The sequence below is a fragment of the Erythrolamprus reginae genome, chromosome 6, assembly GCF_031021105.1.
Source record: "Erythrolamprus reginae isolate rEryReg1 chromosome 6, rEryReg1.hap1, whole genome shotgun sequence".
NCBI classification, from domain to species: Eukaryota; Metazoa; Chordata; class Lepidosauria; order Squamata; family Dipsadidae; genus Erythrolamprus; species Erythrolamprus reginae.
In genome coordinates this window covers 98388306-98410900 of record NC_091955.1, presented here as the reverse complement: position 1 = coordinate 98410900, position 22595 = coordinate 98388306, and the positions used below count along the sequence as shown (strand labels likewise).

At 50.2% G+C, this 22595-nt stretch overlaps 1 protein-coding gene across 3 annotated transcripts in view; it reads right to left on the bottom strand.

Annotated features, from left to right (window-relative positions):
* Nucleotides 1-21967, bottom strand: part of SHANK3 (SH3 and multiple ankyrin repeat domains 3) — a 208342-nt gene extending 186375 nt beyond the window's left edge. For 2 of the 3 annotated variants that reach the window (XR_011559400.1, XM_070754595.1), the window contains exon 1: nucleotides 12012-12240. The gene's annotated coding sequence lies outside the window, so the exon portion shown is untranslated. Of the gene's footprint in view, nucleotides 1-12011; nucleotides 12241-21928 lie in introns of those variants that run through there. The other variant, XM_070754596.1, reaches the window with a different exon arrangement.
* Between the last annotated feature and the right edge of the window lie 628 nt (nucleotides 21968-22595).

Here is a 22595-nt window from a genome sequence, read left to right as displayed (position 1 = left end):
CTGCATGGGATAGAAAAGGTGGATAGAGAAAAATCATTTTCTCCATCACACAATACTAGGACAAGGGGGTCCTCCCTAAAGGTCACAGGTGAGAAAGTGAGGACAAATCAAGGGAAATATTTCTTCACCCAGAGGGTCCTTGGTTGATGGAATTCACTTCCGGAAGAGGTTGTGACAGCTGTCGGCCTGGAGAGCTTCAAGGCAGGATGAGACAGATTCAGGGATGCCAAGTGTATCCGTGGTTATTGAAACGGATGTCCATGTGCCACCTCTGTGTTGGTTGAGGCAGGCAGGGTTCCCCGGGGTCCCATTTGTTGGGGGTCAAGGGAAAGGGAGAGTTTGGCCTTCACTTTCTGCTCAAGATCTCCATGGACAATTGGGGGGGCACTGTGGGACACAGAATGCTGGACTCGAGGGGCTTTGGCCTGATTCAGTAGGGCTCCTCTGAGGGTCCTATGTTTGTAAATCAATGACCACCTGTAGGGAAATGGCTGTTGATTTCTCAGAGAAACCGAATGAATGGAGCAACTCCGTCTGTCCAGGTGTGATGAGCCGCCCATGACATTTGCCTCTGGTAGAGAAGCCCTCCGTGTTATATGCAAAGCGAATGAATAATTATTTTATAATGAATAATTATAGAATTAATTGGAAGTGGGAACAAACGTGTCCATCACAAATAACTGCAGTTACGTGGAATGCAGCTCTGGACCAGGTGGGGATAAAGATTGAGACCTTGGTTTTATTAGTAAAGATATAACACATTAATGCTAATGATGTTAATTAATACCATTAATAGCCCGCGTCTCCGCATTGAATACATTGAGCTACTGACAAGCGATAGCAGGCGTCCCCTTGACCCAGTTCGCAGTTTGTACGGGCTGCATTCACACAGGCTCAGCCTGGTCCCTGAATTGGTCTCTTTCCCTGGTTCCCACAATGCCCTGAGCCAGAAGCTTTCAGAGCTGGCTCAATTAATAATAATAAGAATAATTTATTAGATTTGTATGCCGCCCCTCTCCGAAGACTCAATTGCTGCAACAAGGTAGGTTATCCCAAAGCTGAGGTTTGGTCACCACACTGTAAAAAAGAGAAGATTGACCAAGAGGATGAGGGGACTGGAGGCTAAAACATACGAAGAACGGTTGCAGGAACTGGACATGGCTGGTTTCATGAGAAGAAGGACCAAGAAGGACCAGGGGAGACAGGATAGCAGTGTTTCAATATCTCAGGGGTTGCCACAAAGAAGAGGGAGTCAAGCTCTTCTCCAAAGCACCTGAGGGCGGAACAAGAAGCAATGGGTGGAAACTAAAGAAGGAGAGAAGCAGCTTAGAACTAAGGAGGAATTTCCTGACAATTAGAACAATTAGCCAGTGGAACTCCTTGCATCCAGAAATTGTGAATGCCCCAACACTGGACGTTATAAAGCAGATGTTGGATAACCATCTGTCTGAAGTAGTGTAGTGTTTCCTGCCCAAGCAGGGGGCTGAAGACCTCCAAGGTCCCTTCCAGCATCTTCCTCTGCAAATGGGCAGGATATATTGACACACCGCAATGTTTCCCTTCCAGGTTCAAGAAAAGCCCATCTGCATAACGTATATTCCTCCCAAGAGAGTTCATCCCTCTGTTCCAATCCAAGAGGCATCAATCTCTTTTCCCCCTTAGATTGGGGGGCGGGGGGGAGAAGCTGCCTTTCATTGAAGAGCAGAGTGGTCCCCTGGCAGGATTCATGCCCAGGATGGGGCCCTTGGCGCTGCTCGGACAGGGAGGGCAACGAGGTTGGGTTGCAGGGGGCCTGGGCTGGAGACAAGGGTGGCTATGGCCTGGGTGGGGCAGGGAAACTCGGGTCAGGAGCCCCAAAACAGATGGCCAGTTGCCGAGCTTAGCTTAATCAGGGCCATTAATCTCCAGGGACTTTAATGACAGGCTAAACTACTTTGGTGCTTATCTATTCTATACAAATTGAGAGAGTTGGGAGGGGCCTTGTAGGTCATCTAGTCCAGTCTTTCCCAACCTTGGCAACATGAAGATATCTGGACTTCAACTCCCAGAATTCCCCAGCCAGCATTCACTGTCTGGGGAATTCTGGGAGTTGAAGTCCAGATGTCTTCAAGTTACCAAGGTTGGGAAAGACTGACCTAGTCCAACCCTCCTCCCCTGCACCCAAAAATGCTCCGAACGACACATTGGCCAAAAGAATCAGAACCCCAAATGCAAGTGAATAAACAAGGCCTTGCAGAAGACCCTCACTCTGTTAACCCTCACATTTCGGACATTAATGCAATAGAGCATGTCCAGAGATGCTCTACGAGACGAGCCCTCCCCTCCTCCCCTCGCAGGAGAATCCCCTACACAACTAGACTCACAATCCTCAGTTTAGAAAGCTTAGAACTCCATTAAACACGACCTAAATCCACCTTCTACAACGTCCTTCCTGTCAACGACTACTTCAGCTTCAACCACAACAACACACAAGCACACAACAGATACAAACTCAAAGTAAACCACTCCAAATTCGACTATAGGAAATACAACTTTAGTAACCAAGTAATTGATGCCTGGAACTCACTCCCTGACTCTGTCATATCATCACCTAACCCCCCAAATCTTTACTCTTAGTCTGTCCACTGTTGACCTGTCCTGATTTATTATTATTTTTATTTATTTATTTATTACTTGGATTTGTATGCCGCCCCTCTCCGAAGACTCGGGGCGGCTCACAACATGTAAAAGACAAATCATAAGTAATCAACAATTTAAAATTTTAAAGATTTAAAAAAACCCCACAAACTAACAGACTCACACACAAGCATACCATATATAAATTCAACGTGCCCAGGGGGGGGGGATGTTTCAATTCCCCCATGCCTGACGGCAAAGGTGGGTTTTAAGAACCTCAGAGGTCAGTAAGGGGCCTGCATAAATGCCCCAGCGTGCCTTCCTTCCCCTGCCCTCGTGTTTCTCTCTTACTAGCATCATGTATATAAACATTGTTATATCTTTGTACACCACCAATAAGTACTTTAATTTACTTAATTAATTAGGAGGATTTCCTTCTGCGGGTCCAGATGTGGAATCGATTTCACAGGAAGTCAGGATCAACTTCAAAAGAGGACAACCCAAGTGACTTAACGGAAGGATCCCCTTGCACTGGCTTGTTTTACTATCTTGTAACACACAGACATGTTGAGAAAGAAACCTGCCTGGGGGCACAACCGAGACACGGGCCTCTCTCGCCACTCCGAATGAGGACACGGAGAACCGCTATTCCAGGCGCCTTCCCATCCCTGAACCTCGTGGGGCCTCTGGGCGTCTGGGGAGATTGTGGGAAGATCCCAGAGAAGAGAAGCCGGCAGAGGCTCTGCGGAAGGGAGTCGCTGAGCTCCGGGCTGTGCAGGACACCCAGTTAAAGAGGGTTTGGCCCATTGGGACCAGCAGGCTGAAGATGCAGAAATTGCTTCCTGATGACCTGTTTTCACCAAAGGCTCCAAAGGGTTGGCTTCCAAATTCCTCCAGGCTGCTCTAGTTCAGGAGGAGGAAGAGGAAGAGGAGGAGGAAGTGGAGGAGGAAGAAGAGGAGGAGGAGGAAGAAGAAGAGAAGAAGAGGAAGAGGAGGAGGAGGTGGAAGAGGAGGAGAAGGAAGAAGAGGAAGAGGAGGAGGAGGAGGCGGCCTTGGGAACACTTGGAGTGTGGTTGGCCACTTTTCTTTGATGTATTTCCCAAAGATTTTGCACTGGAGTCGAGTTGCCGTCTCGATAGGCTTCAGTATAAGGGCTTGTCTTATAATAATAATAATAATAATAACTACAGAGTTTAGAAGGGACCCTGGAGGTCTTCTAGTCCAACCCCCTGTTTAGGCAGGAAACACTACACTTCTTCAGGCAGATGGTTAGCCAACATCTTCTTAAAAACTTCCAGTGTTGGAGCATTCACAACTTCTGGTGGCAAGCTGTTCCACTGATCAACCGTTCTGACTGTCAGGAAATTCTTCCTTAGTTCTAAGTTGCTTTTCTCCTTGTTTAGTTTCCACCCATTGCTTCTTGTCCTACCCTCAGGAGCTTTGGAGAATAGTTCGCCTCCTTTGTGGCAACCCCTGAGGTCCTGGAAGGCTGCTCTCCTGTCTCCCCTGGTCCTTCTTTCCACCAAACTGGCCATAAGCCCAGTTCCTGCATCCGTTCTTCATGTGTTTTAGCCTCCAGTCCCCTAGTCCTCTTGGTGGCTCTTCTCTGCCCTCTTTCCAGAGTCTCAGCATCCTTCTTGCATCGTGGCAACACCTTCCACTCCCGATACTCTGCACATGTACAGGAACACACAGGACTGGTGGTCACCCATATGCTCAAAATACCTCAGAGGAGACTGATGGAAAGGTCAGGGTCAGGAGATGGGAAAAAAGGCATGGACAGACGTTAATCAGAAGGCGCCATGGTCCCTTGTAGCAGAGCCGTGGGGGCCGCAGTGGTTAGAGAGCAGCACTTGCAGGCTCCTTCAGCTACGTGAGAGCTGTAGTTCAGCAGTTCAAATCCCATCCCCGGCTCCAGGTGGACTCCGCCTTCCCTCCTTCCCAGGTGGGTCAAGTGAGGACCCAGACTGTTGGGGGCAAAAGGCTGACTCTGTCAACCGCTTAGAGGGGGCTGGGAAAGCACCAGGAAGCAGTATATAAGTGCTACGGCTATTCCCCCCTCCCTCCCTTTCTTAACTCTGCCCACTGCCAGGAGATCGATCCCCACCAGTATGTCAGTCTAAATGCCAGTGCTAACTCCTAGGGAGAGCCTGAAAGAAGGGGAGAAGGGAGGGAAGACCAGTCGGTGGGCGGATTCAGAATTCATCCCTTCTCTGCCCACTTTTCTCTTTTTGTTTCCTGGCCCTCTGAAGGCCCTTTTGTCTCTGCCGCCCCCGGGAATCAGAAGCCTTTCCTGGCATTCAGCCCCCACCCTCACTGGCTGACCCCCCCCCCCCAGGAACGGAAAGATCTCAATGGGCTGCCCACTCAACGCACTACGGCCGGTCCTCACTACCACAGTCCCTTCCTTCCTTCCTTCCTTCCTTCCTTCCTTCCTTCCTTCCTTCCTCCTTCCCTCCCTCCCTCCCTCCCTTCCGTCCTCCCTCCCTTCCTTCCGTCCTTTCTCCCTCCCTCCCTCCCTTCTCTCCTTCCTTCCTTCTGTTTATCTTCCTTCCTTCCTTCCGTCCTTTCTCCCTCCCTCCCTCCCTCCCTTCTCTCCTTCCTTCCTTCTGTTTATCTTCCTTCCTTCCTTCCGTCCTCGGGTTACCACAATCCCTCCCTCCCTCCCTTCCTTCTGTTTATCTTCCTCCCGCCCTTCCTTCTCTCCTCCCTTCCTTCTCTCCTCCCTTTCCTCCCTCCCTCTTTTCCATTTTAGTGAAGAGCTGAGAGATCTGTCTCAGGGGCTGCTGTTTGGCCTTCCAACCTTCAGGGGGGAGGCAAAGTTGGCTCTTCTGTGGACTTCAACTCCCAGAATTCTTGAGCCAAGCATGCTAGCTCAGGAATTCTGGGAATTGAAGTCCACATGTAATAGAAGGGCCAATTTTGCCTCCCCCTGTTCTAGAGAGGAAAGGAGGCCAAGCAGTGTTCCAATTCTCCCCCCCCCCCCTTTGCTTTGGGCAGTTGCTTAAGCAAACTGCTTCCACTCGCGGGCTTTAAAAACCTGCAAGGCAAATTTGGCCCTTTTGACCCTCGGGGCCCTTCGGTGGCTCCTTTACAGGGGGCTCTTGGTGCCGGTTGGCCCCTCACCCTCTCTTTATGAAAGGGGCTCAGGTTTCCTCTTAGGTTGCTTCTTCACAGCATGTCAGTGCTATGCACATTTATTTATTCATTTCTATTCCGGTCCGTTCTATTCTTCATTCCAATATTCTACTCCGGTCCGTTCTGTTCTGTCCTTGCCCTCTGGTGCTTTGGAGAATAATGTGACCCCTCCGTCTTCTTTGTGGAAAGACCCTCAAGTACCGGAAGAGACTCTCTTCCTACCCCTGGTCCTTCTTTCCTCCAGACTAGCTTCATGCTAAACACCAGCCAAATAAACCTCCGGAAGGGTCATCTTCGGGGTGTGTGTTGTGTGTATGTGAGTCCCCGGCCCCCCTTTCGTTTCCAGGAGGCAGCCCCCGCTCCCCCAACGCAGCCCCTTCCCCTCCGTGGCCCTTAAACCCTGCAGGGCTCCCAAGCGCCTGGTCTCCGTGGAGGGAGAGCCGAGCCAGGCGGCCGTGCTGGTCCCTTTGCCAGCCGAGAGATTCCACAAGGCCTCTGCCCAGGTTGCTGGGGGCCTCAGCCTCCGCTTCGGCCTCTCTCCCGGGAGCCCTATTGAGCCGGGAAGCCTCTTCCTGCCCCATGGAAACAATGCCGTCCGGCCTGGCCCTCTTTTCCGGACATTCTTTGGGAGCATCTATAAAAAGGCCGAAAACTCCGGGCAGGAAGCGCCAGGGAGTCTGAGCAGCACAGCCGGCTCTTCCCAAGGGGAGGGCTCCTGCCTTGGCGCCTCCAGGCTGGGGGCTGCTCTCCCGATGCCACCCAGCCCGGAGGGAGCGGGAAGAGAGACCCCACACCCAAGGCCAGGCTCCTTCTGCCTCCTCCTCCCCCTGCCCTCCTCTTCCTCTGGGATGGACGCTGCCCAACCAAAGGCTTCCGCCATCCATCAACATCCCTTCAAGGAGCTGCGGATCCAGTTCTACAGAGGAACCACTGAGTCTGTCATCTGCACTTCCATCACTGTCTGGTTCGGTTCTGCCACCCAACAAGACCAACATGGACTTCAGAGGAGAATCAGAACTGCAGAAGAAACAATGGCTGCCCACCTGTCTTCCATTGAGGACCTGTAGACTGCACGAGTCAAAAAGAGGGCGAGGGAAATATTGACTGACCCCTCGCTTCCTGGACACACTGTTTCAACTCCCACCCTCAAAACATCGCTACAGAGCCCTGCACACCAAGACAACTAGACACAAGAAGAGTTTTTCCCCCAACGCCCTCACTCTGCTAAACAAATAATCCCCTCAACACTGTCAAACTATTCACAAAGTCTGCACTACTATTACTAATAGTTTTTTCTCATCGTTCCCACCACCCATTTCCTCCCATTTAGGACCGTGCGACTGACTGTCACTTGTTGCTTGTATCCTAAGATTTTTATTAGGAAGTTCCCTGAAGGCTTCGGAGGGCAAAAACAGCACAACAGGCAAACCGGAAGTCCACTTCGGCACTCCTGGGCTTCAGGAAGCTTCCCCAAAGCCTCCAGGGGGCAAAAGGGCCTCCCCCGAGGCTGAGAATCAGCTGGCTAACACACGCACGCGCGCGCACTGGAGCTGACCTAGGGCAACACCTTGCATGGCCTCCGATATGACTCCGTGTGGCCCCTGTGCCATAGGTTGACCATCACGGCTCCATCCCTTACCAACTCAGGGCTAACACCAACCTCTCTTTGGGTCACGCTGGAGCCTGGGCGACCCCAAAAGACCGGGGAGGGGGGGGGCAAACAGTAGCAGGCAAGGGTCCCTCTTGGAGGGTCCGAGGGGGCCTCATTTTCAGGAGCAGAGAAGCATCTCCAGGGACGAGGGCAGAGTTGTGGGTCACCGGACATCGCTTGGTGCTGCTCGGAGAGGGGGCCAGAGGGGCAGCTTTGGGTCGGAGAAACAACAGGAGGGGCTTCTCCTGAGCCTGCCCCCAGCACTGCCGGTGTGCCCCCCCCAATTATGAGGGAACGGGTTTCGAAGAGACACGTCCCTCCTGCCCACCCACAGCCGCTGTCACCTTTCTGGAAGTTTCCGTAGGAGGTGAAATGAGTTCTCTTTGTGTGTGTGTGTTTTGTGTGTGTTGGAGTGGTGGGGTAGGCATGCACCACACTGTCAAAGCTGACTCATGTCAGTAACTGTGGAGGAGCAGGCGTAGAACACACAAACAGCCCTGCTGGGACGCCATCGCCCCAGAATTTATTTCCATTATTTTTATTAATTAAATGTATAGCTCATCCAAACGGTGGCTGACACGATCACGGCAGGGCAAATACAGAAAGCCTTCAAATGGACCACAATTAAATAAGAACTAAAAACTGAGAGCACAAAATGGGGGGTGGGGGGTGGAGGGGGGCAGTCTTTTATTCCAAAAGAATATAAGACAGGCTTTGTAGCCAGTCCCAAAGACGGGCTACAAAAAGGGTGGAAGGGTTTAAGCATGAAACTCACCAGGAAAGACTTCATGCACTCAGTCTGCACAGTCTGGGGAAGGGGGCACGTGATCAAAACATTTAAATATGTCAAAGGGTTAAATAAGGTTCAGGAGGGAAGGGTTTTTAACAGGAAAGTGAACCCAAGAACAAGGGGACACAATCTGAGGTTGGTTGTGGGGGGAGATCAAAAGTAACATGATAAAATATGATTTGACTGAAAGAGTAGTAGATGCTTGGAACAAACTCCCAGCAGACGTGGTTGGTCAATCCACAGTCACTGAATTTAAACATGCTTGGGATAAACATAGATACATCCTGAGATAAAATACAGGAAATTGTATAAGGGCAGACTAGATGGACCAGGAGGTCTTTTTCTGCCCTCAATCTTCTATATTTCTATGAATAAGGAAGGGAGAAAGGAAAAAAGAAAGGAAGGAAGGAAAGAGAGAGAAGGGAGGGAGGGAAAGAAGGAAGGAAGGGAGGGAGGAAGGAAAAAAGAAAGGAAGGAAGGAAAGAGAGAGAAGGGAGGGAGGGAAAGAAGGAAGGAAGGGAGGGAGGGAGGAAGGAAGGAAGGAAGGAAGGAAGGAAGGAAAGAGAGAGAAGGGAGGGAGGGAGGGAAAGAAGGAAGGAAGGAAGGAAGGAAGGAAGGAAGGAAGGAAGGAAGAATCCACAGTCACTGAATTTAAACATGCTTGGAATAAACATAGATACATCCTGAGATAAAATACCGAAAATCGTATAAGGGCATACTAGATGAACCAGGAGGCCTTTTTCTGCCCTCAATCTTCTATATTTCTATGAATAAGGAAGGGAGAAAGGAAAAAAGGAAGGAAGGAAGGAAAGAGAGAGAAGGGAGGGAGGGAGGGAAAGAAGGAAGGAAGGAAAGAGAGAGAAGGGAGGGAGGGAAAGAAGGAAGGAAGGAAGGAAGGAAGGAAGGAAGGAAGGAAGGAAGGAAGGAAGAATCCACAGGAACTGAATTGAAACCTGCCTGGGATAAACATAGATCCGTCCTGAGATAAAATACCGAAAATCGTATAAGGGCAGACTAGATGAACCAGGAGGCCTTTTTCTGCCCTCAATTTTCTATGTTTCTCTATAGAATTGGAAGGGACCTTGGAGGTCTTCTAGTCTAACCCCCTACTCAAGCAATAGACCTTACACCCCATTGCAGACAAAGGACTGTCCACTCTCTTCATAATAATCTCCGGTGATGGCGCACTCACCACCTCTGGAGAAAAGCCATTTCATTGATTAAGCCTTAGAGCTGGGATGGTGCAGTGTTTAGAGGGCAGCCCTGCAGGCTCCTTCAGCTGACTGCTAGCTGTACTTCATCAGTTCAAATCTCACCACCGGCTCCAGGTTGGCTCAGCCTTCCTTCCTTCCCAGGTGGGTCAAGTGAGGACCCAGACTTGGGGGCAAGAGGCTGATTATGTCAACCGCTTAGAGAGGGCTGGAAAAGGACTGTGAAGCAGCATATAAGTCTAAATGCTAAAATGCTATTGCTAATTGTCAAGAAATTTCTCCAGGTTGCTTCCATCCTTGATTAATTTCCACCCATTGCTCCTTTTTCCTGCTTTCGTTTGCTTTGGAAAATAAGTTGACCCCGTCTTCTCTGTGGCAGACCCTCCAAGTCTGCTTTCATGTCCCCCTATTCCTCCTCTCCATTCATATAAGACACATCCAATTCCCGCAACCTTTCAGGAATTCATTCACAAATGTCCGTCCGTCCTAAATCAGGATTTTTAAAATCTCACTCTCCCTTTTACAAAACCCAAGGGCCCTTCCAAAGAGAACCCCAACTACACCCATCAACTAGTTTCAACAACCATCCTTTTTTTTTTACTGTCATGAAAAATCTTTTTACTAAATGATAATTGAAAACAAATCATATGTACAGAGAAGACTACACACACGGTGGGTTGGGAACATCAAATCTAAGGGAGGTTGAACTCATATTCTCTCAAACTCTCTTTAAACCAATTTGACTTCGCCTTGAGTTTCTGTCACCATCTTTTCTAGAATTTTCACTCTCCCTCTCTTGCTGAATTTTCACTCTCTTGCAACCAGCAGACGGCAAAGTGGATTTGTTCCTATTGATCTTTGTCAACAAAACAGCTTTATTCTTATTGACGGAGTCTTACTTCCCCATCACTGTACCATGATTTACCATGATTCCACCACACCAACCATCCATTTTTAAATGCTCAAAGTTTCATCCAAAGACCAAAACAAACCACTGTCTCTTTTGAGCTGATCCAGTCTTGGTCCTCAGAACCAGATTTATCCATTTCAGGATGGGGCTCTCCAACCTTGGCCCCTTTAAGACTTGTGGACCTCAACTCCCAGACTCCCTCAGCCAGCCACGAATGATAGAGTTGGAAGAGGCCAGAAGGGTCCTCTAAGTCAGTGTTTCCCAACCTTGGCCACTTTAAGACTTGTGGACTTCAACTCCCAGAATTCCCCAGCTAGCCAAAGTCACGGGGCTTCCCTCTAAGCTGCCCCCTCCCCATCCATCCCCTATCATAGGGGGTTCTTCCTTAATCTACGCCAAGAAATGGATGTTCACACAACCATTTTTTCAAGGGTGCCCCCACCAAAAAAAGGCACGTGGGCTTCTCTGCCCCCAGCCAGGCACCTGCCCCCACATCCTGCCAGCCGCCCTGCGTCCTCCCACAGCCTCCCTCTCAAGGCCAACCGTGGGCAGCGCAAGGGGGCACAGATCCAGCTCCCCCTGAGCTGGGTGGCAAGACTCGGAATGCCAGGCAGGAAGGCTTGAAAGGAGCCACTGGCGGACTACATTTCCCAGCAGGCATTGGGCCTCTCTGTCCATCCTAATTGGTCTTTCCTGCCCAGGAGCTGGGTGCCCACCACTCCCCCACCCAGGGTGGCAGCGCCCACTTCTTCCGGCCAGGTGGGCTGTGCTATTACCCAACAGGGAGTCTTTCTCCAGACATCGCCCGGAGCGGCTGAGAAAATCAGTACTGGCACACTGGCACATGGGCTGACCCCCCCCCCTGTTTGCCCACCCCAGTTTGAAGGCACAGCTGTGGCCACTGGCCCGGGGTTGGCTGCCCACCTCCCTCCAGTGGCTCCTTTGCTCTGCCGGACAGTCAAATAACTGAAGGATTAGAGCTGGGAGGGACCCCCAGAGGTCTTCTAGTCAACCCCCCTGTCTCAAGTAGGAGACCCTCCCCAATTCTGGACTGATGGCTTCCTTAGCATTCATGAGTTAAGCTTCACCCTTCATCCATGGACTGACCAAGCAAGGCACCAGAGCTGGAGCGTAGGGTTTGCAAAGCAAGCTTGGAAGGAGGGCATAGAAGAAGAAGAGAGTTGGAAGGGACCCCCAGCGGTCTTCTAGTCAAACCTCCTGCTCAAACAGGGAGACCCTCCCTAGTTCTGGACCAACAGCTGCCTTGATGCTTCATGCTTCATTAACGTTAATTAATTAAGCTTGACGCTTCATCCTTGAAATGGACCGAGGCACCAGAGCTGGGGTAGGATTTAAACTGGGAAAGAAGGACATGGAAGAAGGGAACCCCGGAGGTCTTCTAGACGAACCCCCTGCCCGAACGGGAGACCCTCCCCAATTTTGAACAGTCCAGGCTTCCTTGAGAGGACGAATTACTTAATGGATGGACTTGAGGCTTAAAGCGCTTGCAAGGGAATCCATGCGGGGCTTTCAGGAACTAAACTTTAAGGACAAGAACGCGGATGGGACAGTCCCGGGGTGGGAAGGGGCCCCCGAAGGTCTTCCAGACCCCCAGCAGACCCCCTTCCATCCCGGAGCTGCAGGGTCCCGTCCGCGGGGCTGCCCAGCCCGAGCGCTCGGCCGCGCGGCGCTTACCTGGCGGGGTCCCGGGGGTCCGCGGGGCGTCCGGAGGGTCTCGGGGCGCGGTGGCGAGGCGCGAGGCTCCCTTCCCTGCCGCAAAACTCAGCCCCCTCGGCAGCCCGGAGTTCCCAGCGTCGCCATGGCAATGAGGGAGAGGGGGCGGCGAGGAAGGGCCGGGCGGAAAAGTTGGACGCCCGGAGGAGGGAGGGCTGCGGGGAGGAGGGAGGGCAGCTTCTGCGCCCCAGGCCCCCAGCACCCCCTCCCCTGAGACCCCCGGAGCCCCTCGCCGGCCCGCTGCTGCACCCCCCGCCCCCGTTCTCCCGCGAGTTTCAACCAAGCCGGCTGGGGAGGATGGGAGTTGGAGTTGCTGAGTAAAGCACCAAAGTGCCTGAGGGTTGTCTATCGCTACTTTTTATCATTACTTTAATGATGTTTTATTTGTACAAATTATCACCTTGTAATTGTTTGACTAAATAAGTAAGTAAGTATAGAACAAGAAGCAAGGGGTGGAAACTAAACAAGGAGAGAAGCAATTTGGAACTAAGGAGGAATTTCCTGACAGTCAGAACAATCAGTGGAACAGAAGTTGCTTCCAGAAGTTGTGGATGCTCCAACACTGGAAGGTTTTACGCAGATGTTGGATAACCCTCTGTCTGAAGAAGTGTAGTGGGTTGGACTAGAAGACCTCCAAGGTCCCTTCTAACTGTTGTTATCATTATTATATTATTAGTACCAGCTGAGAATCACTGAACTCTAGGCTGCACCCTGTAGTTCAAAAGTTCAAATCTCCCCACTGGCTCCAGGTTGACTCCGCCTTCCCTCCTTCCCAGGTGGGTCAAATGAGGACCCAGATTGTTGGAGACGAGGCTGATTCTGTAAACCGCTTAGAGGGGGCTGGGAAAGTACCACGAAGGGGCATACAAGTGTAAATGCTACTGCTGTTGCTATTCCTCCCTCCCTTCCTTCCCTCCCTCCCCTCCCTCCATCTTCCTTCTTTTACTCCATCTCCTTCCTTCCTTCCTTCCTTCCTTCCTTCCTTCCTTCCTTCCTTCCGGGTGGCAGCATGCTGGTACAGTGGTTAGAGTACAGCCCTGCAGGCTCCTTCAGCTAACTGTAGTTCAGCTGTTCAAATCTCACCACTTGCTCAAAGTTGACTCCGCCTTCCCTCCTTCTCAGGTGGGTCAAGTGAGGGCCCAGTTTGACTTCTATGCCGCCCAGTCCCTTAAAGGTATTAATGTCTGCATCTATGATTTGTTTCAGAGTGTGGTTTTTTTTGTTTATTCTGTATTATGTCTATTTTGTTTCTCTTTTTGTATTTTTCAAATTTTTATATGCCAATTAAAAACATTGCACTGTCGTAACTTCAAACATTGCTAAATGGATGGTTGTAAGTTGAAGACCAGCTGCCCTTCCTGTTTTCGGACTGAAAGTCCAGCCGGAAGTGATCCAGGGCTCTGCCGGCATTTTGCTCAGCATGCCAGGGAATCCACTTGGGATCCACCCTAAGATCCCGAGGATAAAACAACAAAAGGAGCATAAGGAGCAATGTTGAAAAGAGCATGAAAGAAACTCTCCTGAGAAGGGGGGGTCTCTTATCGTCCAACCTCCCACCCCACTCCTGACCATGGGCTGCCCAAGGACCCTCAGCTGGAAGTTCCCTGTCCTTCCCATCTCCTGTGGGGCACTAAACCCTCCTGGAGATCACAAACATGCAGAGAGTGAGGGGTTTTTAGGAGGATTAAGGTCAGAGAAGGAACTAACATAGAGGATTAATTCAATCAACAAACCCCAAGAGTCCTCCTGTAACAAGCCATTGAAGGTTAGGATAGAGAAAGAAAAAAAGAGAGAGAGAGAGAAAGAAAGAAAGAAAGAAAGAAGAAGACAGGCAGGCAGGCAAGAAGGAAAGAAGGAAAGAAAGAGAAGTAGGAAAGAAAAAAGGGAGGAAAGAAAGAAAGAAGAATGAAGGGAGGGAGGGAGAAAAGAGAGAGAAAGAAACAAACAAAAAATGAAGGGAGGGAGGGAAGAAAAAGAAAGAAATAGAGAGAGAAAGAAAGGAGGGAGAGGGAGGAAGGAAAGGAAAGAAAGAAATGGAAGGAAGGAAGAAAGAAAAAAAGAAAGAAAGAAAGAAAGAAACTGAGCCCATGTCCACCAGAATCCAGGGAGAACGTGGCTAACACTAGCCGTCTTCCTCCCAAGGCCGTTGGCAGAAACTAAAGATTTTTGGGAACGCTGGAGTCAACCCCAGGCGACGTTGGGCTCTGCAAAGGCCGTGTGGAATCTCGTGTCTCCTGGCCGAGAACGGCACCAACACTTCCGAGGCCCATTATTTCCCTTGGCTCTGCGAAATCCCTTTGCTTTGCCCTCCCCTCTGGCTTCCCTTTGAGGGGGGGGCCTTGAATGACAAGGCAAAGCGTGCAATCCTCTCGCTCACCCCCCCACCAAGATCAACCCCAGAGCAACAGGCAAGATGCTTGCAACAAGAAACTTGCTCAGAGATGACTAGGACTCCTACTGAGACATCAGTTAATGGGTCGTCTGCCTTTGGGCGAATTAATTGAGGGGCTTTAGGCGTTTCAAAAGAGGCTTTGGGGAGCCATTGGCCAACCACTCAAAATATATTTATTTATTTATTTATTTTGCATTGATTTTCAGATCCTTCCAGATGGCTGAAGGGTCTGAGTGGAGAAGAGTGAGGCTGTTTCAGGACTTTTGCCAATATCGGAAGTGGTAACGCTTGTCACCGTATCTGAGTGATAAGCAAAATTTTACAGGGAAAAAATCAAAGGAGCACAGATCAGGTGAAACCTGCCTCAAAATCAATAACTGTGAGTCCTCGTGGACTTAAACAAGAGGCAGCCGTCTGCAGCAGCAGCAGCCAAAAAAGCGAATACAATCCGTCGTTATATAAACAGAGGCAGAGAATCAAAACCACGTGAAGTATTAGTGAGGCTTCATAAACCCTTAGTAAGAATAATAATAACAACAACAACAACAACAACAACAACAACAACAACAACAACAACAGAGTTGGAAGGGACCTTGGAGGTCTTCTAGTCCAACCCCCTGCTTAGGCAAAAAACCCTACACTACTTCAGACAGATGGTTGTCCAACACCTTAAACACTTCCAGTGTCAGAGCATTCACAACTTCTGGAGGCAACCTCTGTTCCAGTGATCAACTGTTCTGACTGTCAGCAAATCCCTCCTTAGTTCTAAGTTGCTTCTCTCCTTGTTTAGTTTCCACCCGTTGCTTCTTGTTCTACCCTCAGGGGCTTTGGGGAATAGGTTGACCCCCAACTCTTCTTTGTGGCAACCCCTAAGATATTGGAAGGTTGCTATCATGTCTCCCCTGGTACTTCTTGTCATTAAACCAGCCCTGCCCAGTTCCTGCAACCGTTCTTCCTATGTTTTAGCCTCCAGTCCCCTAATCTACTTTGTTGCTCTTCTCTGCACTTTTTCTACAGTCTCAACATCCTTTTTGCATGGTGGGGACCAAAACTGGATGCAAATATTCCAAGTGTGGCCTTCCCGAGGCCTCATAAAGTGGTATTAACACTTCGCATGATCTTGATTCTGTCCCTCTGTTGGTGCAGCCTAGAACTGTGTTGGCTTTTTTGGCAGCTGCTGCACACGGCTGGCTCCTATTTCAATGGTCATCCACTCGGAGTCCAAGATCCCTCTCGCAGTTGCTACTGTTGAGCCAGGTACCACCTATATTGTACCTGTGTGATTTGTTTTTCCTGCCTAAATGTAGAACCTGACTTTTTCCACCACTGAATTTCATTATGTTAGCTAGCGCCCATTGTTCAAGTCTGTCCAGATCCTTCTGAGTCTTGAGCCTGTCCTTGGGAGTGCTGGCCCTTCCTGCCAGTTTGGTGTCATCTGCAGATTTGATGACTTCCCCATCTCTCCCCTCGTCCAAGTCCCTGATGAAGATGTTGAAGGGTCCTGGGTCTAAAGCAGAGCCTTGGGGGGCTCCACTGAATACTTGCATCCAATTCTGGTCACCACGTTACAGAAAAGATGTCGGAAGTGAAAGAAGGGCAGAGAAGAGCAACAAAGACGATTGAAGACCTGCAGACTAAAACGTGACAAACAGGACTTTGGTGCGGCCACTCTAGAGAAAAGCTGGACTAGGGGTGACATGATAGCAGTGTTCCGGTATTTGGGGAGCTGCCCCAAAGAAGAGGGAATCCACTTATTTTCCAAAGCACCAGAGGGCAAGACGAGAAAGAATGGATGGAAACTAATCAAGGAGAGGAGCAACCAGGAACTCAGGACAATTAACCAGTGGAATGACTTGCCACCAGAGGTTGGGGCTACCTTTGAAGAGTGTTCGGAAACTTCAAATCGTGCAGAATGCAGCCACACGAGCGGTCATGGGTCTCAATGGATATTCCCATATCTCACTGGATGCCGATTGGTTTCCGGTCACAATTCAATGTGTTGGTCATGATCTACAAAGCCCTGCATGGCATCGGACCAGAATATCTCCGGGACCGTCTTCTGCCACATGAAACCCAGCAATCGGTCAGGTCCCACAGAGTCGGCCTTTTCTAGGTCCCACCAACCAGACAATGTCGTTTGGCAGGGCCTAGGGGAAGAGCCTTCTCTGTGGTGGCCCCGGCCCTCTGGAATCAGCTCCCTCCAGAGATCCGCACTGTCCCCCCTCTTCACCTTCTGCAAGAGCCTTAAGACTCATCTATGTTGTGAGCCGCCCTGAGTTTTCGAAGAGGGGCGGCATAAAAGTCTAATATATTATTATTATTATTATTAATTATTATTATTATGTTGCCAGGCTTGGGACAATTAGATCTTGCCCCCCCCCCCCGACTAATAAATGTGATGCATGGTGTGATTGTAGGATGGTCTATTACACAGGGTTTTTAGTCATACTTTTTAATAGATTAGATTTGTTCTATATGCTTGTTTTATATTTATTCTGTGAGCCGCCCGGAGTCTTGGGAGAAGGGCGGCATACAAATCTCATCAATTGAATTGAATTGAATTGTGGGTCACCTGGAGCTTTTAAGAAGAGACTGGAGTGGGCATTTCTTTGAAATGGTGCAGGGTCTCCTGTTTGTGCAGGGGGCTGGACTAGGAGACCTCCCAGGTCCCTTCCAGCTCTGTCCTGACCGATGGATTGACTGAGCCTCCATCGCAGCTTTGGAATGTACTTGACAGCCGCAGGCCCCCGAGATGTTCTGGGAGAAGCTTCCCATCGGAGGAGGCACAAGGCTTATTTCTAGGTTGCTGGCGCCTTCCCAGAGACAAGCGTTGGTGGCTTCGTGCAAACCCAGATGGCCACAGAGAGGAAGGCGCCGCTCTCGCCACCTGTTCTCCCGCGAACTTCCTGCGTCACCTCCACAAGCCCCGGGGAGACTTAAGGCAGCCCCCTTAGCTCTTCCTCTTGACAGACGATGATGATGATGATGATTATTATTATTATTACTATTATTATTATTATTATTACTATTATTATTATTTATTTGATTTGTATGCCCCCCCTCTCCAAGGACTCGGAGCGGCTTCCAACAACAATACAATTTACAAATCCAATATTAAAAAGAGAAAATATTAAGAAGCCCTTATTAAAAGCAGCCACACAATTCAGCAAACCATTCATAACGCGGGACAGCTGGGGAAATCAATTTCCGCATGCCTGGTGACATAGGTGGCTTTGCAAGAGTTTGCGGAAGGCAGTTCTAATCTCCGGGGGAGCTGATTCCAGAGGGCCGGGGCCACCACAGAGAAGGCTCTTCCCCCTGGGTCCCGCCAAGGGACATTGTTTAGTCGACGGGACCCGGAGAAGACCCACTCTGTGGGACCTGATTGGTCTCTGGGATTCGTGCAGCAGAAGGCGGTCTCGGAGATATTCTGGCCCGATGCCATGAAGGGCTTTATAGGTCATAACCAACACTTTGAATTGTGACCGGAAACTGATTGGCAACCAATGCAGACTGCGGAGTGTTTGAGTAACATGGGCAGATGGAGGGAAGCCCATGAATGCTCTCGCAGCTGCATTCTGCACGATCTGGAGTTTCCGAACACTTTTCAAAGGTCGCCCCATGTAGAGAGCGTTACAGTAGTTGAACCTCGAGGTGATACCATGTCCAAAGCAACTCCCGTCTGCCTCCAATCGCTGCTCCAGAGACTTCGTCTCCACCGTTGATAGGAAGAATTCTTCATCCATGTTTGAGAAGGTAGAAAAACCTCACTGGCTCTTCTGTGATTCCTGTGACCTCCCCTGCCTCTGTTCCACCCCTGGAATCCCCTGATCCTACCCACCCCTCCAAGGTCATGGCTTCACGGGACCTTCTCCTGCCACCTACCTCCCAGAGACCAAGGAGACCCCACAGGGTTGGCCTTCTCAAGGTCCCGTCAACTAAAGTAGGGGTCTCCAACCTTGGGAACTTTAAGCCTGAAGGACTTCAACTCCCAGAATTCTCCAATGCAGGTTGGCAGGGCCTTCTCTCTCTGCCCTACCACTACTCCCACTACTAGTTTTTTCTCATCATTCCTATCCCCCATCTCCTCCCACTTCTGGCTGTATGGCTGTAACTTGTTGCCTGTATCCTTATGATTTTTATTAATATTGATTGTTCCCTGGTTGCTTATTTGACCCTTATGACCATCATTAAGTGTTGTACAACATGATTCTTGACAAATGTCTCTTTTTCTTTTATGTGCACTGAGAGCATCTGCACCAAAGACAAATCCCTTCGGTGTCCAATCACACTTGGCCAATAAAATAATTCTATTCTATTCTAAACCTCTGGAGACAAATCGTTCTTGCTTCTCGTTTCATAAATGGCCCCTTTCTTCTCTGTGGCAGCCGCACAAATATTGCTCACAGACTGCTATCCTGTCTCCCCTGGTCCTTCTTTTCATTAGACAAGATGCACTCCATGCCCACAACCATTTATCATGTGTTTTGGCATGTGGTCCTCTAATCTTTTTTTCCCTGCAATTTTCTAGAAACCTAGAAGATTGACGGCAGAAAAAGACCTCCTGGTCCATCTAGTCTGCCCTTATACTATTTTTTAATTTTATCTTAGGATGGATCTATGTTTATCCCAGGCATGTTTACATTCAGTTACTGTGGATTTATCAACCACGTGTGCTGGAAGTTTGTTCCAAGCATCTACTCCTCTTTCAGTCAAGTAATATTTTCTCACATTGCTACTAATCTTTCCCCCAACTGACCTCAGATTCTGCCCCCTTATTCTCATGTTCACTTTCCTATTAAAAACACTTCCCTCCTGAACCTTATTTAACCCTCTGACATATTTAAATGTTTCGATCATGTCCCCCCTTTCCCTTCTGTCCTCCAGACTATACAGATGGAGTCCATGAAGTCTTTCCTGATACGTTTTATGCTTAAGACCTTCCACCATTCTTGTAGCCCGTCTTTGGACCCCTTCAATTTTGTCAATATCTTTTTATTTTATTATTTTATTTATTTATTACTTAGATTTGTATGCCGCCCCTCTCCGAAGACTCGGGGCGGCATACAAAGGTGAGGTCTCCAGAACTGAACACAGTATTCCAAATGTGGTCTCACCAGTGCTCTATATAGTGGGATCACAATCTCCCTCTTCCTGCTTGTGATACCTCTAGCTATGCAGCCAAGCCTCCTACTTGCTTTCCCTACCGCCTGACCGCACTGTCAGAAATCACTACCCCTAAATCCTTCTCTTTTGAAGTTTTTGCTAACACAGAACTGCCAATACAATGCTCAGATGGAGGATTCCTTTTCCTCTATTTTTCTTTATATCGTGGTGGACCAAAATTGGGTACAAAATTGGAATTCTCCTTGGTTCTTCTGTTCCGATAGGAAAACGACCCTCTTCCAGGCTCCACTTTCCACACTTTTACTCCTTTTAAGTTTCTCCTTGCTAGTGTCCACCCATCGCCCTCCTTTCCACTGCTAGTTCTCTTTCCTCTGCCATGAGCTGCTCTTCTTCAATTCCTTTGTGCTGCAGTCTGAGGAGCATTGACACCCTTGAAACCGCTCATGTGCTCCTCCTCCCCCCTCCCCCTTATGGCTGTGCTGCCAGCTATTCTCATACTTTGCATGGACATTTGCAGGCACAAAGGAGGCGAAGGAGGAAGTGCAGAAGTCTCCGTGCGCATTAATCAATGCACACCGAGAGGGGGCGGCATTAGGAGAAAGGGGGGGGCACGGAAAGGCCCTCCTTTGTCCGTGCGTGCGCCCACCAATGGGGTCAAACGGGGTCACGGGCTCCTCCCGCCAGCTGAATTCCGAGATGGGTTCCGGCACTTGCAACGGGAGAAGGGAGCAGATGGCGGCTGTCGGAACCGTTTTCATGGCTGAGATGAGATGGGATTTGAATCCAGGGCTCCCAGCTGCTCCCTTGAAACACGCGCCACACTTGGCTACGGTGCTGCCGCTTACGCTGTGGCTCCTGGCAATCCAACGCCGAGACCCCGAGACCCCCAGCTTGTGGGCTTCCTGGTGAGCAGGACCCGGAGAGGATCTGATGGCTCTTAGCAAGGGAATCGCCCATGGGGATCCGCTCCCAGACAGGCTTCTCAAGCAAGGCCTTGCAAAAATGGACGGGTGGGGGTCAAGAGGCTCGAGCTCAACCCAGACAAGAAGACCGAGTGGCTGTGGGCATCTCCTCCGAAGGACCACTCCATCTGTCCATTCATCGTTCTGGGTGGGTGGGGCTCCCCTTGAAGAGTGTTCGGAGACTCCAAACGGTCCAGAATGCAGCCACGTGAGCTGTCACGGATGCATCTCGGTCCACCCATATAACACCTACACTCTGCAAGCTGCACTGGCTGCCTATTAGTCTCCGGGCAGAAGTCAAGGTGTTGGTTATCACCTATGAAGCCCTGCATGGCTCAGGACCAGGCTATTTATGGGACCGTCTCCTGCCACAGGCCTCCCAGAGACCAGTCAGTGCTCACCGAGTCGGCCTCCTCCGGGTCCCACCAACTATGCAATGCAGGTTGGTGGGACCACAGGGGAGGGCCTTCTCTGTGGCTGCCCCGGCTCTTTGAAACCAGCCCCTCCCCCCGATGTCCATACTGCTCCCACCCTACTGGCCTTCTGTAACGCCACGAAGACCTCGCTTTGCCGGCAGGTCTGGAGACCATGAATTATACATCTTTCATGGCCAAATCGTCTTGAATGATACGTCGGATAGATAGATAGATAGATAGATAGATAGATAGATAGATAGATGGATGGATGGATGGATGGATGGATGGATGGATGGATGGATGGATGGATGGAAGGATGGATGGATGGATGGATGGATGGATGGATGGACAGACAGACAGACAGGAGAGAGACACAGAGAGAGAGAGAGAGAGAGAGAGACTGAGGAAGTAGCGCAGAGAGAGCAACTAAGAGGATTAAAAGCTGGAGGCTAAAACATACGATGAGCAGTTGCTGGGCCTTAGCAATGCCAGCCCCCTTAACTCATAGAAACATAGAAGCAACTCTGCCCTGCCTCTCACCTCCTCTCACCGCCACCAGACTCCTGCTGGCCTCAGAGGGTCCCGGAAGCCTCCCAAGACGGAAGCGCAGCCCCTGGACCCTCGAGGGCCCCTCCAACCTTTCACCAGTCCTACTGGAATTGCCACAAGCCCAGGTACCCAACGTCCATCTCTTACGACATACTTGCGCCGGTTTGACCAGAGGAAAACAGAAGCAAACAGAGATTTACTGGGTTTTATGTCAAAAACTGCTCGATGCTCCAGGCCCCCACCAGAAAGCCTCTTCAACCCCCCCCCCCGGCAGGATGGGGGCTGGAGGAGGCTCAGGAAACTTTTGCAGAGTTGCTGCAGAGTTGCGGGACGGGACGGTTTTGTCTGGTTGGCCCTGATTCTGAAGCCACAAGGGCAGCCCTCCCCCACCCCCCACCCAGTCCCTATCGCCTAAAAAGTCCCATTTCTTACCTCGGGAGGAGGCCTGGTGGGTTGAGCGCCTGGCTGTCCCAGCGACTCAGGGGAGATTGGGCCGGGAGGAGGAAGGCCGCCCCGCCCTCCGTCCCCTTCCTTCCTCCGGCCTGCCAGGAAAAGGATACAACCCCCTCCCCCCTTGGGCCCTCTCTCTCTTACACACAACCCCCCCCCCCCTACTATTTCCCTTTTCCCAACTCCAAGCCTTTTTTCCTAGCTGAGAAAAGAAGGAGGCCAGGAAGAGACCACGCATTGTTCTACAGACCCAGGTTGGCCCTACGCAGCTCTGAAATAAATACTTTGCTGTCATTATATGTGTATATACACAGTGGACCCATACAACAACATTCACATGATGCCTAAAGACCAGTCGGAACACCCAAAACAATCCCAAAAGAACATGCGCCACCCTGAGCCACCCAAACATCACTTACATGGGAGTCCTGGTGGGCAACTAGGAGCCAGCCATGCGCAGCAGCTGCCAAAAAAGCCAACACAGTTGCAGGCTGCATTAACAGAGGGACGGAATCAAGATCACGTGAAGGGTTAATGCCGCTTTATAAAGCCTTGGTAAGGCCACACTTGGAATATGGCGTCCAGTTTTGGTCACCGCGATGTAAAAAGGACGTTGAGACTCTAGAAAGAGGGCAGAGAAGAGCAACCA